Genomic DNA, 16358 nt, shown 5'->3' with positions numbered 1-16358 from the left:
CCATAGTCGAATTCCAAAGGGATTATAACATTCCAGATGACGTCCACCTTTCCCTAGCCGAGCTAGACACCACACCATGGGGCAAGCTAGGTTTTGTTCCTTTTTCCGTGGTGTCCATCGTAAAGGGGGACGTCGCTTCCTAGTCCAACCACTCATTTGCAAGTTCCTTAGGCAAACCAGACTATGCCCCACTCAATTATCCACCAATACCTATAGAATTATCAACAGAGTAGCCGAGCTAATTTATCACCTCGACCTCAACCTCAGATTGGCTGAGCTATTCCATCAGTACTCATTTGGCCAAAATGATGACGGTTGGGTCTACTACCTTACAATAAGAAAGGGTGGAGAGAAAATCGTCAAGTGTACACCAGATAAAGACCTAAACAACGATGATTTTCTCTGGGTGTCTGGAAATTTTGAAGACCAGGAAGCCCAAATACCGAGCTACAACATCAACTGGAATAAGGGAACAAATCATTCTTGCTACTTTAACACCTGCCACACTAACCCTTGTGATTTTGTCCCTCTTGCAGATTTGAACCAACTTAAATCAAATTACGCCTACCCGAATCAAGCCGCACTACAAACCGTGTTATGCTACCAATATCGAGATTGTTCTGAACAGCTTGATGTTCAGCCGACCTACCGCTACAGTGGCAGGAGAAAGACTAAAGTAACCAACTTCCTTTTGGAGTCCTTACCAGAGCTAGACCCCAGCCTTTCCCAAATCAACCTAATCCCACTCATCGAAAAATAGGAGATGGCCAAGAGGAGAGCCATCTGAGCTCTGATCACTGAGCAAGCATCTGCCTTAAATACCAAGGTCCATACTGAGCAACCTCCCACCGGCCAGACCGTTGGGACCGTTGTCACCCTGCCGTCCACCCGGGCTTATCCCGACCTAGTAAGAGGCCATGCACCTCGGCTACCCAACTGCAGTGGCTAGTAGATGAGGAAGAGGCTGAGCTGCCAGCAACCCAACCTTTTCAAGGGGGTCGCGACTCCGATTGTGCTAGTTCATCTTCTCCTCCAGTGTGGGCTCTAGCCATGACCTTTAAAGGTCGCGTTATGACCACAATTGACTCGGTTGCCGCTAAAAAAGACCACTTGCTAGCCTTTGGCCTATCCAAAAGCCTATGCCCTCCAGTTGATATGGAAAAGCACGATCACCTGATCAAGTTGAAGGCGATTCGGTCTGCCACCAAGTCGATGGTCTTGGTAAAGTTTGAAACTTCAATATAACTGTTATTTTTACCATCTCTTGGTGCAGTTTAACTTACCACTTCATACGCTATGCAGGCCATTCAGAAAAGTCATGTTGCTCACCAACGTGTTATTGAATTGTGAAAAATGGGTAAGACGACCATCACTGAGGTGAATGCAAAAAACGCCGAGCTAAAGGCCCTAAAGGCTTCTCTGGCTGAGTTGAGTGCTGAGAAAAAGAAGCTAGCCGAGCAGGTCAGTGCGGCTGAGGTAGAGAAGCAAAAAGCCTTGGCCAAGAAAAAGGATCGATATTTGCGCAAGCTAGAGAAAAAAAAGAATGCTGAAATCAAGGAGCTATAGAAGAAGATGAAGGACTTGTAGGACCGGGGTTTCAAAAAGGGCAAAGAAACTTACGTCCATCAATGTGAAGTGGCCAAAGACATCTTCTTTAAGTGCGACTGAAAAGCTTGGCCAAGCACATGACTCCGAAGTATTCCTGAATCCTCCTCCCCACTTCATACCGAGCTACATGATAGACTATGCGAATGCTGTCCAGTAGAAGTTTTTTTAGGAGGAGGAGATCCTAGATCCAGTTGATGCTCCTTCCGTGAACACTGACCTCAGCCTCTAAACTTCATTGCCTGCTCGAGTGGATTTGTCTAGCCAAACTGTCCCAAGCTTGATCGAAGGATCGGCCGTGACCAATCTAACATAAGAAGGTAAGGCTGGGACCGGACTGCCATGTGGTGAAGTCGGTGGTGACCTGGATGCTAAGCTTGATGACCTTTTTGCCTAACTAGGATGGAACTTTGTATTTTGCTGTTGTTGTTTTCTTTTTGTTCCTTTTCTTTGCTATGTAATCGGACTATATACCCCACCTATTGTAATCATTTTTCAATTAATGAAAAAGTTCTACCTTTTTGCTCGGTCACTGTGTTGTTTCTTTCTAACTGCATGCTTAACCGAACTAACTAGCTTAGCTTTACCTGATTCTGCCAACCTACTTTGGCCGAGATGCTTATCTCGGCTAAAGAATCAAAAAAAGTTGTATTGGTCAAACCTACCAACCTTTTTTGGCTGAGATATTCATCTTGGCTAAAGAATAAAAAAAAATCGTGTTGGTCAAACCTGCTAACCTTCTTTAGCCTAGATCCTCATCTTGGCTAAAGAGTGCAAAAAGTTGTGTTGGTCAAACTTGCTAACATTCTTTAGCCTAGATCCTTATCTCGGTTGAAGAGTGCCAAAAGTTGTGTTGGTCAAACCTACCAACAACCGTTGCCCCCCAGTTAGGCAAAATGTCCAAATAATTTCTTTACGAATAGAATAAGTACCAACAGAAATCATAAGTGGAAAAAATGTTTACTTGTTGTATTTTCTAGACAGTTCCTATTGATACGAGGCGATGTGGACCAATGCCCTTTCTCTTCTTTCTTCGGTAAGATCTAACTCCAAGGCTATGGCCTCTTTATTCAAATTGGGATCAAAATTTTCGCTTCTAATAGTGGGGAGGCCAACTTCCAGGGGGATCACTGCTTCCATGCCATAATCCAAGAAAAAAGGCGTTTCGCCAGTTGACCGCCTAGTTGTAGTTTGGTACACCTGTAAGACGTGAGGAAGCTCTTCAGCTCATTTCCTTTCGCTTTTTCTGGCCTTTTTTTCAAATCATCTAAGACTACTTTCTTGGAGGCTTCGACCTAGCCATTGGCTTAAGGGTAGGCCGATGTGGAGTTGTAGAATTCGATTTTATGCTCTTCACAAAAACCCTGAAGATTCTTCCATCAAACTGAGTGCCATTGTCGGATATCAAGGCCTTCGGAATTTCAAGCCGGGTTATGATGTTCTGCCATACAAACTTCTTCACATCCTTTTTGTTGATGGATGCAAGCGCCTCAGCCTCCACCCACTTTGTGAAGTAGTCCGTTGCCGCAATAAAGAACTTTCGGTTGCCTGACGCTGTTGGGAGTGGTCCCACTATGTCCAAGCCCCACATTGCAAAAGGGCAAGGGCTAATCAAAGGTAAGAGCTGTCTAGTTGGTTGGTGGATTTGATACGCGAACTTTTGACATTTCTCGCATTTCTTGACATGTTTTTATGCTTCTGCTTGCATGTATGGCCACCAATACCCTTGTGAAATAGCTCGGTAGGCTAGAGATCTTCCTCCCTGGTGACTTCCACAAATGCCCTCGTGGATTTTGAACTAGAATGCTTCGACCTTGCTAGGATGGACACACTTCAAGTACGGTCTTGTAAAGGACTTTTGTATAATACAAGCGATGGGGAGAGCCAAAATCACTGCGACTTCGCCCTAATCTTGTTGGCTTCTTTATTTTCCTCTAGCAAAATGCCATTTTTTAAGGGCACCACGATGGGGTTTATCCAGAAGGGGCCTAGCTCGGCGCAGCATATCTCAGCCGCTTTGGGTTTCTCAATGCTCAGTCTTGGCAGGAAGTCCACTAGCAATGGGTGTGGGATAGATGTATCTGCTATTGATGCAAAACCGGCCAGTTCATCTGCCTTGCTATTTTTTTCTTGGCCGATTTGCTCTATCCTGACAACTTCAAACTTCATGATCTCCTTTCTGATGAACTCTTGGTACTTGGCCATTCTATCATCCTTCACTTCATAATCGCCCAAAATTTCGTTGACTACTAGTTGGGAGTTGCTATGCACCATCAGCTCGGTGGCCTTCATTTGGCAAGCTGACTTCAAACCGGCTAACAATGCTTCGTACTCCGCCTCGTTATTGCATGCTGGAAAACTGAGGTTGACAGCCTGTTTAATGGTCAAGCCATCTGGTGAGATAAGGACTATCCTAAGTCCAACCCTGTGCCTGCTGGACGTTCCATCCACAAAGAGTTTCCACATCTCTCCTATAAACAACTTCTAGCAAGTGGAGGGATCTGAGGACACTTTAGGATCAGGGACGTTGACGACACCTTCTTCTTGGCTTTCGTCCGTCGTTAGGATTTGATCCTCACTGCTTGGCTATCCTAGTACTTCCCTTTCAGGCGCGTCCTTGCTTGTAGTAATGCAGCTTGCCCCTTTCCCTCCTACTGTAAGGCTAAATGGTTCGCTGCGTAATTGAGTGACTTGCTGCGGAGGCTACGCAATTCCTGCAGCACTTTCCTTCCTTTGCTCGGTTGCCTCGGTCAAGTCAACTGGGCAAACATAATGACTTCCTGGGGCAAACTCGGCCACGAAGTCTACCAAAGCTTGGGCCTTTATTGCGGTTCTCAGCTGAAACTTAATGTCAAACTGTCCTAACTCCACGGCCCACTTTAATATTCGCCCCAAAAAATTCGCCCTCTCAACCAAGGCTTTTAAGGGAAATGCTGTTAGTATGATCACAGTGTGCGCATGGAAGTAGTGCTACAATTTTTTTGAAGCCATCATCAAGGCTAAAACCAACTTCTCTCGTGGCAAGTACCTCATTTCGACACCCAGTAATGTCTTGTTCACATAAAAGATGGGCAAGTGTTGTATTCCTTCGGCGCGCATCAATACTACGCTAACTGCGTGCTGTGAAACTGCTAAGTAAAGGAAAAGTTCCTCTCCTAACGCTGGGGTTGCCAATAGAGGTGGAGAGGTTATATATTCTTTTAAGCTTTCCAGAGCTTGGTCGCATTCATCATCCCACTCAAACTTGGCCTTAAGCGCATATAAGAACGGTCGACACCTGTTTGACGACTGACTTATGAATCAGTTTAGCGCGACAGCTGGGCCTGTGAGATGCTATAACTCCTTAACTGTGTTAGGCCTCTCAAGATCTTGAATGGCCTTGATCTGAGAGGGATCGGCTTCTATACCTCGGTTGGTTACTAGAAAGCTAAGAAATTTACTTGACCCCACACCAAATGCGCATTTGGATGCATTTAGTCGCAACTTGTGGATCTTCAAAATTTGAAACATCTCAGCTAGGTCATTGAGATGGTCCTCCCTGTTCTTGCTTTTGACCACCATTTCGTCATTGTATACTTTCATGGTTCTACCTAACAATGGCTTAAACATTTTGGTGACCATTCTCTGAAACGTTGCCCTTGCATTTTTTAGGCCAAATGGCATGACTTTGTAGCAATACAATCCCGTAGGTGTTATGAATGAAGTAACCTCTTAGTCTGGTTATAGCTTACTTCTCGTGCTCCTTTCGAATATGACTAGCCCTACAGTTTGGACTCCCGTAGTTTTGAATCTGATTTCACAAGTGCAATGTGAAATAGTGAAAACATAACAAGAGTCCAAATCTGGCAATTCTTTTGGAAAATCGACATTTGAATCAAATGCCAAAAATAGATTGCTTTGCTAGATTATAGAGTCGCCACCTAAATATTTTTGGAAAATTTAAGAAACTCGAGATTCGTGCCAAAGGCCATTAGTCCGTCATCACCAAAGTGTCTCAGCTCGGGAACTTAGGTAGGGGAAGGTCACGAATTGAGCACTCCACTCGGCCGATCAATGATCGGCCTTTACTAATCATGATGTATTTTTTATTTACATTATATGCTCTTACTCCGGTTATTAGACTAACATTACTATATGACGCACATAAGTATAGAGTAATTTACTAAAATTGGAACACTTTAATTTCATGTTTATTTGAAAATTGTTTTTTGATACTCGTCACTTGAAAAGGTGAGTTTGTACATTAATCAATTTGTCCCAATTTTGGCAATTAGCCTCCATCCATAGGCATTCAAACAGGTATATCAATTAAGCAATTAGCCTCATGGAAATATGCTTGATATTATAACACTAACACGCAATGCATCATACTAAAACTCGAAATTGCTCACCTAGAACTCCGAGCCAAGACCAAAAATAATAATAATAATTAGAAAACATGAATGCTCCTAACTAATGTAATATGACTAAATGCAATGCACATGTTATGTGATTTTAATAGGCTCGGCTATGAACATGGCCTATGATTACCATCAAGACATGTGATGAATCACGTATTCAAGCAATGAATTCAAATTGACATTGGGTTAGTATGATAAGCCGATCCTTGGATGCATGCAAGACAATGGATTCGAATCATAAGAATGCTAATTTGAAAAATGATGTTCTATATTAACCATAGTAAGAAAATAAGTAAAAGGGAGAAAGACGTGGGGTTGGAAAACATACAACTTATTACATTTGGGCCCTCGTGCAAGAGGGTGCGAATCAATGTCCGAGAGTCCGAATTAAATTAACTATTACAAACCGAATGAATAATTAAATAAATAACTAGCTAAGCTATAATTAGCTAACTACCTAATCTATTATAACAAAATAAATAATATTAATTACGATAATCAATAATTAATTATAACACCAATTCAAACAATCATGAGGCACGACGATTGCATGTGCGATGCCCAGAAGTTCCTCTATCTGCCTAGGTTACTCTGTTCCACCCCTATCACTGCCCTCTGCTTCTGTAACACACTACCTTACCAAACATTGATGGCTGGCCAGCCCCCAATGAAGCCCGATCGGGCCTTAATTTTATGCAAAATCCTATTTTTGTGCTCTGAGGTGAAAACAGTGCAGACAGAGTTTTCTAAGCTCTATTTGTCCCTCTCACACTTCTCTGTCATGGGAAAGCCTCAAGAGAAGGTGGAATCATTTCCAAAACCATCAATGAGCAATCTGCTTGCTTGATGATTTTGGTTACAATTTGGACAAAATTGATGAATGCAATGAATCAATAACCACCCCTCCCCTTTATCATGGAATGAGCTCAAACGGAGGGAGTAAAGATGCTTCAAGAGTCGTCTAATCACCATGAATTGACGTGTGACGACTCTTGACACAATAGACTCAACATAACGTCCGATCGAGCCCAAGCAATATAACTCATTTTCTTTATGTGGGTTGGTTCATTTTAGCAATTTTTAGACCTTTTCACTCTTTAGTCCATTAAGTTCAAGGTGATGATTACGTCCACTAAATGAGAAGCTTGTCAAACGGGAAGTGATTCTCAACATGAAAAAGAAACTATGCCGTTAACAATGAACTTCCGTAGAGATTAAGCCATTAAGCATAGATCTCTAACTCATGTTTTGAACAATCATCAACCGGTTAAAACAACTCTCAAATGAAAGAAATAGATAATAGGTTGCTTGTTAAAATGAGGTTTTTAAACCTGTAAATTAATTAGAGAAAAGCTAGAACGACATGCAACAAGCTATGTACACGAACATATGAGACAATAAGAAAACTAATCAAAGATGAATTAATTAAACAACCTAGGACGGCCCTAAAACAACCCCTAATGGGTGAAAAAATAGTGGCTCAAAGTGCATGAAAAGAACCCAGAAAAACTAAACAATAAGCAAAGACAACAAGGCTAGTAAGCAAGAACAGAGATTGAGCTCTCCAAACCCAAGCTTACACACTTGAAAGAGGATCAAAACAATACAAAATGGCAAGAGAAAGTAAAGAGAGCAAGAGAAGAGATAGTAAGTTTATACCTCTCAAGAAAGGTAAGCTCTTCGTTGTGAAACAAACTAGGTCCAAACACACTCTCAAGCTTGAATTGTGATGCTCAAGGCTCAACCAAGGTTCCAAGGCTAAGGAGTCAAGGTGTATATAGTGTATGTATATAGGTTCAAGGTGGTAAGCTTGTTTAAAGGTTGCTTGAACAAGAAAAAGGAGCTTTCAAGAAAGTGTATAAGCTCTTTAGAAATTCTTCTACCCTCAAAAAAGAGATACAACTTCGTTTTTATAGAATTTGAGCAAAAAAGGTCATAAATATCTTCAAAAATGGACAGCTTAGCGGGCTCCCGCCCATAATAGTGTTTCTTGCTACCAAGGCATGGCCGGCCATAAATGACCACGGCTGACTCTCAATGAGGCACAACTTGGTCTCAATGTGATTCCCTGTCTCTCTGTTTCAGACTTAGCATTGGGTGGCACAATGTGTAAAAATGGATTTATGGGGTATAAACAGCGGGAATATGGAAGGTTTGGGATTGTTTCGGAGCTTAAACATAGACCCTTCATTGAGACCTCGAACTACGCACAACACCACTTTCATCATTGAGTATACCGAGCAAAGTGCTTGAGCCATGTGAGCGGTCAAAAATGGGGTGTCTACACCAGTTCATACATACTGATCTGATGGTATCCACGATACGCATTGAAAAGGCTAAGTCGGTTGTGACCTGCAGTTAGGCCCACTAATTGGTCTATCCGCGGTAGAGGAAAACTACCTTTGGGCATGCTTTGTTCACCGTCTTACAGTCCACACACACGCGCCACTTGCCATTCTTCTTTGGCACCCCTACAGTATTAGAGATCTACTTCGGATAGTGAACCTCTTTGATTGCCCTTGCTTCCAGCAAGTTTCCCACCTCCTCAGTCACTATCTCGGCATGAAATACCAATCGGCGAGTTCACTGTATAATTGGTCTGGTGATCGGATGGACATTAAGTTAATGGCAGATGAAAGTTAGATCAATGCCAAACATGTCATATGGCGTCCAGGCGAACACTTCGATGTTAGAGATCAAGAATTCCATGATCTTTATTCTCTTGGTGTTGGATAAAGATGAGCCAAGCAAAAAGAACTTCTCTGGGACCTTTTCGTCTATTTTTACTTCCACCAGATCTTCTATCACTTTTTGTTCGGTTGTCTTGCTGACATCCACGAATAGTTCATTGCTTTCTGGCTCTTCTACCATCTGCATGAAACCTTTGGTAGCCCGGCTACCATTCACCATTACAAAGCATTGCTTGGACATGATTTGGTCTCCCAAGATTTTTTCAATCAATTCAGCTTTGTTAAGGAATTGCATCACCTGATGGTAGGTTGATGTTACTACTCACATGCTCTCCCCAAAATAATGTTATAAGTGGAAGGGACTTTCAACAACTAGAATTTCACTTGCTTTGTCATTATCCCAGCTTTGACCAAAAATATTATCTTGCCAACCGCCCATTCTGGCATAGAGTTGAACCTGACCAAAGGAGATGTCGTGGGTGCTAAGTCTTTGTCCTCTAATTTGAGTTGTTTGAAGGTTTCATAGTACATTATCTCGCACGAGCTCCCTTGATCTATCAAGATCCGCTTGATGTCAAAATTCTTGATGCATAAAGTCACCACTAGCTCGTCGTTGTGCGGGCTTTGTAACCGTGCTAAGTCCCTATCAGAGAAGTGATAACGTTTTTTGCTTATGTCTTCCCTTTTTTCACGGCAGGTTGTACGCTTAGCACTTCCCTTATGAGCTTCGCTTTTTTGATCATCCCCCTGAGTTCGCAGACTCGTTCAAGCTCAATGATCCCATGTATCACATTGATTATACCTTGAGGCAGACCTTCCATAGGCATCCCATCCGGTCCATTGCCATCCTGAAGGGCTGGTCGTGCTTTCCCTTTAATGTATTTGTCTAGGTGGCCCGCGACCACTAACTCTTTCATATGCTGCCCCCAATGGCGTTCAATTTTCCATGCGGTGCCCCACTTTATTGTAGAAAGTGCACCGATATCTACTGTCATAGCCCCTTTGTGCTTCTCCCAACTTGGATAGCTGTCGAACGAAGGGCTCGTCGTGTATCTTGCTAAGAATCTGGTAGATAGGCTTCTTGAACACCTTGGTGATGGTGGTGCAGACATTTAATCTCCTTGTTTGGGGGTCCTCATTGTTTGGTCGTCCACCCCAACCGCTTCTATTCGGTCGGTCATCCCAGCCGACTGTGTTAACTTTGGTCGTAGGCTTTTTGTCCGATATCGCTATTGTGCTTGTCACGACCTAAACCCGCCCCTATGGGTTAAGGCCTTATTCGGCCAGTAATCACGAGATTACCTATGGCCTCAAACCAAATAAGACAAGACTCATCAGAGTAAAAGGGGCTAAACGGAAGCAAATTTAAAACTTTGTCCACAGAGCCGTGCTTATATGAACACCATAACATTCCATATGTACATATGTTAATAACTCACAACAGAAAGTGTAATGACATTAGATTCTATACAAACAGGATCATCCAAACTAAGTCAACCCATGAAAACCATATACAGACGAATTCAAAACTTCGCCAACCTGACAAAATTTAAATACATAACAAAAGGGCGAAGGCGGGTCCCGTGCGTGAGACACAAGGGCTGACTCTCTCAAAACCTTAGTTGTTCCATACAGACTTCACTGAGGCTGGGTCTGGACTTCTCTTGGCTCACCTACAAACACATGAATGAGCGTGAGCGAAAGCCTAGTGAATAATATCAAATCAAATACAGAAGTTACATAACAATGTAGAACAACATGTTCCAAACGGTCTTGGGCCCAATTCATATTTCTATTTAACAGATATATAACTATACGAAATTCAAATCAAGTGACTGTAGTTCGAAACATTCTAGCCTTTGGCCCATTCAGATTTTCATTCATGTCAAAACGGCCTTCGGCCCATTCATTTATGTCAAAACGGCCTTCGGCCCATTCATTTCTATCAAAATGGCCTTCGGCCCATTCGTTTACGTCAAAACGACCTTCGGCCCATACATTCGTGTCGAAACGGCCTTCGGCCCACTCATTCATGTCAAAACGACCTTAGGTCCATTCATACATGTCCAAACGACCTTCGGTCCACTCATTTCTATCAAAACGACCTTCGGTCCATTCGTTTACGTCAAAACGGCCTTCGGCCCATACATTAGTGTCAAAACGGCCTTCGGCCCACTCATTTATGTCAAAACGACCTTAGGTTCATTTATTTCTATCAAAACGACCTTCGGTCCATTCGTTTACGTCAAAACAGCCTTCGGCCAATACATTCATGTCAAAACGGCCTTCGGCCCACTCATTTATGTCAAAACGACCTTAGGTCCATTTATTTCTATCAAAACGACCTTAGGTCCATTTATTCATATCGAAACGACCTTCGGTCCATTCATTCGTTCATGTCAGACTTTTGTCCACAATCCCAATTAGCAACTCATAAAGCTTATAAGGGAATAAACAACTGAACATTGCTAAGCTTTCAAATATCGATATTACTCACAGTGATCGGCTTGTGGATTTGCCCTGGAGCTTGACCCTACACATTTCATGAACACAAAAGGTCACTAACAGTTCAATCCGTTCTTTAATTCACATATTCCTCTTTAGGCTTTATTCTTATCTCGTTAACTCATTTACAATGCTCAATGCATGCTTAAGAGTGCTTACAAGTGAAAGAGAACGGAAAACAGAACACAATGCAAATTTCAGAATTTCAGAAAATAAGGTCCCAGCTCGAGCGTGGACTTTCCCGCTCGAGCGGACCCTTAAGGCCTGCAAAAATACTGGTTACATCAAAATGACGCTGAAGCGTGAACTCTACCGCTCGAACGGATGGCCTGTCTACATAGCTCCCCGCTCGAGCGTCAACTTCCCCGCTCGAGCAGGAACCATGTCTGCAAAAAGTGTTGGGAGCACGATTTTCCCGCTCAAGCGGACATAAAAAATCTGGGTTTTCCAGATTGAGTTCTTGAGCTCCAATTCGACCTTCCAACCACATTTCCTGCATAATATGGCTCCAACTTCACGTATATTTGCACTAACATGATATAAACACCAAAACACAACATCATAGAGCCCAATTTCATGAATTAACCACATGCATGTCCCTAATTGGCACTAAACTCAACTCCAACACACATTCATGCATTCAAAGCTCCCATATTCATAAATTGTACATGCATGTGATGAATTAGCCACATTCTCAACTTAGATAACACATATGGTGATCATTCTCATGGAACACCACAAAAACATGCTTGATTATGCAAAATCATGGTGATCCTACACATGCATGTGCACATTAGCTTCAAATTCATCAATTATAGCACAACTCTTGTTCTTGATCACCAATTAATCTTTAATTCACAAAATCACAAGTTAAGTCTCATGAATTCAAAGATCAGAGCTTACCTAGAGGCTCAATTCTTCTAATTATGGCAATTTCTTGAGTTTAATCCCTCTATTCTTCACAATTTGAGCCAAACACCCAACTCTCCTCTTTCTCTCTCTCTAGCCGACCCCCTCCTCCTTCTCTTGAGTTAGATTCGGTCAAAATAAACTAAAGAGGGAAGTTTGAGTGTATAAAGCCTTTACAACAAAACCCACTAAGGCCAATATAATAGTAATAAAGTAGTGGGGTTCTAATTCATCAATTTAATCGATTTAATCTAACCCGAATCAATTTTTAATTAAATTTCACCGTAGGTTCTAAAAATTATGCCAATCACAATGGCGTAATCAATTTCGGGTTCTATGGCCGATAAGGCCTCCAATTTAATTTCCAAAGCAGGTTATTCAAACAGATATTCCTACGGTGAACAGATAGAACTTCGAAATCACATATATTCACAAAATGGCACATAAAATCATATTAAACACATCATCATACTCATATTAAGGACCAATTAGCATACTACAGAACAGAGGTATTACAGTCTTCCCCCCTTTAGGAAGTTTGGTCCCTCAAACTTATTTTACCTTTAGTCGAACACAATTCAGAACACCTTTCATTCAACGGTTCCAATCCTTTTTGATAACCATTTACTTAGTCTCAAAATCGAGCAACACTCTGTTCTCAATCAGTTATGGACTTACGTTTTCTTCCATACAAGGCTTGTATGGTGCCATACCGAAACTAAAGTGTGAGCCGTTGTTGTAAGCAAGGTCTGCCAATGATGGATAGATTTTTCCAATTCCCCGAAGATCTAAAATACACATTTGGAGCATTTCTCCCAGAGTCTAAATAGCTCTTTTTGATTATACATCGATTTATGGATGGAAAGTAGCGCTGAATCCCAATTTAGTTCTCATTGCCTTTTGGAGGCTTGACAGAATGCAAACACATTTCAGGATTTCTGTCTAAACAATAGATACTAGGACCCTATACAACAAGCAACCTTATTGATGTAAATAGTGGCTAGTCTACAAGCATCATACGAAAATGTCACAGGAAGGAAATGAGCGAATTTAGTAATTCTTCATACAATAACCCGAATGGGATTTATGCCTTGAGTACCTAAGGTAGCCCCACAATGAAATTCATAGTCACATATCCCTATTTCCATTCCGAAATAGAGAGAGGTCGAAGTAGCCCCGTCTATACCTGATGTTCAACTTTGACTTATAGATACCGAAAATATTTAGACACAATTTCAATAATTGCCCTTTTCAAAGTAAGTAACCAACATATTCATTTCAGATGCCAGCCAACTTTATCATAGAAGTTCGGTCCATTCCCTTGTCACAAAAGTTCAATTCATTCTTCAATAATTCCACAATACACAATCTGATTCGGTATTTTCAGTAGCTCATTATAGCTATTCAAGGTTAATCAAAAGTCTTCAGGAATTTAAAGTGAATTCAGGCACTGATCTCCGAGTCAACAAAGATAACAACGAAGCAATCAACCACACGACATACGTAACTCATATATCCCCATAGTACCAGTTGTAAAATACAATAACACTGAGGCAGTCGACTTCTAATAGAATACACATGTTCTTCATTCATTTGACAGTTTACAATTCAGTTCAACATTCAATTTCCTGTTCCATCAAGTCTTTCTACATTATCTGATAGTTGTCAAAAGCATGCAGCAATTCATATATTAATTCCCATGGTGTCAAAGATATTATCAGAAACAGTTAATCACATGTTGAACACAATTTACACATCCTCAGAACCCCAATTATAAGATATAATGGCACTGAGCAGTTATTTACACAGGGCGTACTGAATTCACACACCTCTAGATAATCAGGGTTTTTCAAAGCTTCTTGGATGTCTATAACATCTACATAATTCCAAAGGATGACATTCCGGACCAAACAAAGGAATAATCGCCTCGGAGCCAAAGCACACCCGTTCCCGACCATCGGTGGCCGACCCGAGATCGATTAGACAAACCCACCCGTACAAGACCGTTGGTGGCAAAAGAGGTATCTCAACAAAAGGGCTACATAGGCTTAGCGTCCCCTAGCACGAAAGGATGTCCCAAGAATGTCATCAAAACAAACATAATACCACTTACAATAACATGATTTCTCAAAATTCGATAACACTGAAGCGGACACATGAAACATATTCTGATTAATCGAGGACAAATATTCAATACTGTTTACAATCAGATCAATCCGCTGTCATCAGTTTCTATAACGTCAAATAAGCGAAAATATGACAATTCAGAAGCATCGTTCCTTAAGACACCCAATTACAGGATTTGTACAACTCTGTCATTTATAACACTTATGCCCCAATTGTTGAAGGTCGGTTCTCAATGGTGTTCATGGTTAGATCAATCTGTTGATAGCCCACAAAAGATCTTTCAAACAAGTCAAGCTTTCCAAATGAATTCAAGTTTTGGGGTCTATCAGTTTTTCTGCCAAGAATAATCTGGGTATTTATTTATGACCATTCGTGATCTTTCCTTAACAAAATCAAATCAAATAGAAATTCTCATCAAATCAACCCAAGCAAGGGTCTTATCGGACTAAATCAAACAAAGGTTCCATCAAATTATATCCAATGAGGGTTCTATCGGGTCAAATCATACAAGGGTTCTGTCGGATCGAATCAGATCAAAGTTTTCTCAAATAGGGTACATTCGGTTCTGTAAGGCTTACTTCGTTTGCTTAGGTACATGATTGGTGGTTTCACAACTGTCCTAAGTTTATTAGTCCTCAAAGTCGTATCAGAATTATTCATCACAACTGTTCACATCAAAGTATTTCAAGTCATGTACAATATGGCATTGACTACACAAATTCGTGGGTAGTTGCATAAACATGCAGTTATTCAGATCAGGAGGTATGTACCATAATCAATACAGTAATTCCCAACAAGTCTTATATGCAATATATGGTGTACAGTAACACATTAAGTAGAGTTCCTCAGTTGTACATAAAATAGGGTCTGTTACACAAAAGTTCCAAATTAGTCACATAATCTAGTCAATTTTCTACCAATCAAAATGTATGGTCTCACAATTACAAAGTTCATCATTTAGGGTGTTCAACTCGATCACACAATCACAGAGTCATAATTCCAGTGGCTTAGTCATTGAAGACAATAATATAACAGATCACCCTGAGCATAGGTTTAGATGTACATGTGCGTGTGCAGAGTTAATCAATATCCCAATACATATTTCACAAATTTCCCAAATGGAGCATATATGTTCAATAAATAAGGTCTCAATCTCGTGGGTCTGACCAATCTGAATACACAGGCAGCAAATGTGAAGGGACATGCTGACCCGAATCAAACAAAACCCCAAACAAAGATGTACACATACACTAATTCAGAATCAGTCACATATTGGCATTCGTTTATAAACAGTATAGATACCTGGGATAACGGCTGCAGCATTCTGAGTATTTTTTGTTACGAGTGCAATTACTCTATCTTGGTTAGCAATTCCTACCATTGGTACGAATTTGGCTGAGGCAGAAGATTTATTCACATTTTGTTCAGTTCGGGGACAGTTCTTTACCATACGGTTCATTTCACCACACCTATAACAAACCCCAAAAATCCAAATACAAACTCCTCAATGTTTCTTACACTGGTGGCGGCGAAGGTTCTTGCCGTAGGGGCAACTAGCATTGTTGTCTTAGGATTTCTGCCATTTCTTGTACTATTCTTTCCAGTCTATCAAATCGGGCTGTGGAGGAGTCCGCCAACTCGTATGCCCTTACCTTATCCATCCCTTGCACAAACTCTTATTAAACCTTGCCAATTACTGGGATGCTCAATACAAAAACAAACACAAATACACATGGGTACATTTGCACATTGTTATATTCTGATTTTACGTATCGTCAAGACACAATTAATCACATACGTGATAGATGATTGCATACTTATCAGATATCGCATGCTGACACTTACTAAATAACTATAAACCTAAATCATATTCATATACACACCCATTTGCAAAATCGAAAGCACATAGACAATTTTTCATGATTCATATGTTCATGTATGTGCATTATAACAAAACAAACTTGCTCTACACATTAGTGTAACGATTCATACCCCATATGCAATCACGTATGGTACTTTCTTTAGCGTAACATATCTCATACATAGGCCACGGTATTGTTTCCCCCGGACGAGGGCCTGTGCCACAGTATTATTTCCCCCGGGCTAGGGCCTCATGACCATA

General features: G+C 41.2%; 1 pseudogene; it reads right to left on the bottom strand.

Annotated features, from left to right (window-relative positions):
• LOC145793625 (2-alkenal reductase (NADP(+)-dependent)-like) overlaps positions 1 to 16358 on the bottom strand; it is a 55560-nt pseudogene that overhangs the window by 4101 nt on the left and 35101 nt on the right.

The sequence above is a fragment of the Camellia sinensis genome, chromosome 6 (assembly GCF_055761805.1).
Source record: "Camellia sinensis isolate YWXY chromosome 6, ASM5576180v1, whole genome shotgun sequence".
Taxonomy (NCBI): Eukaryota; Viridiplantae; Streptophyta; class Magnoliopsida; order Ericales; family Theaceae; genus Camellia; species Camellia sinensis.
Note: the sequence above shows the minus strand (reverse complement) of the source record. Positions and strands in the feature narration are given on the sequence as shown.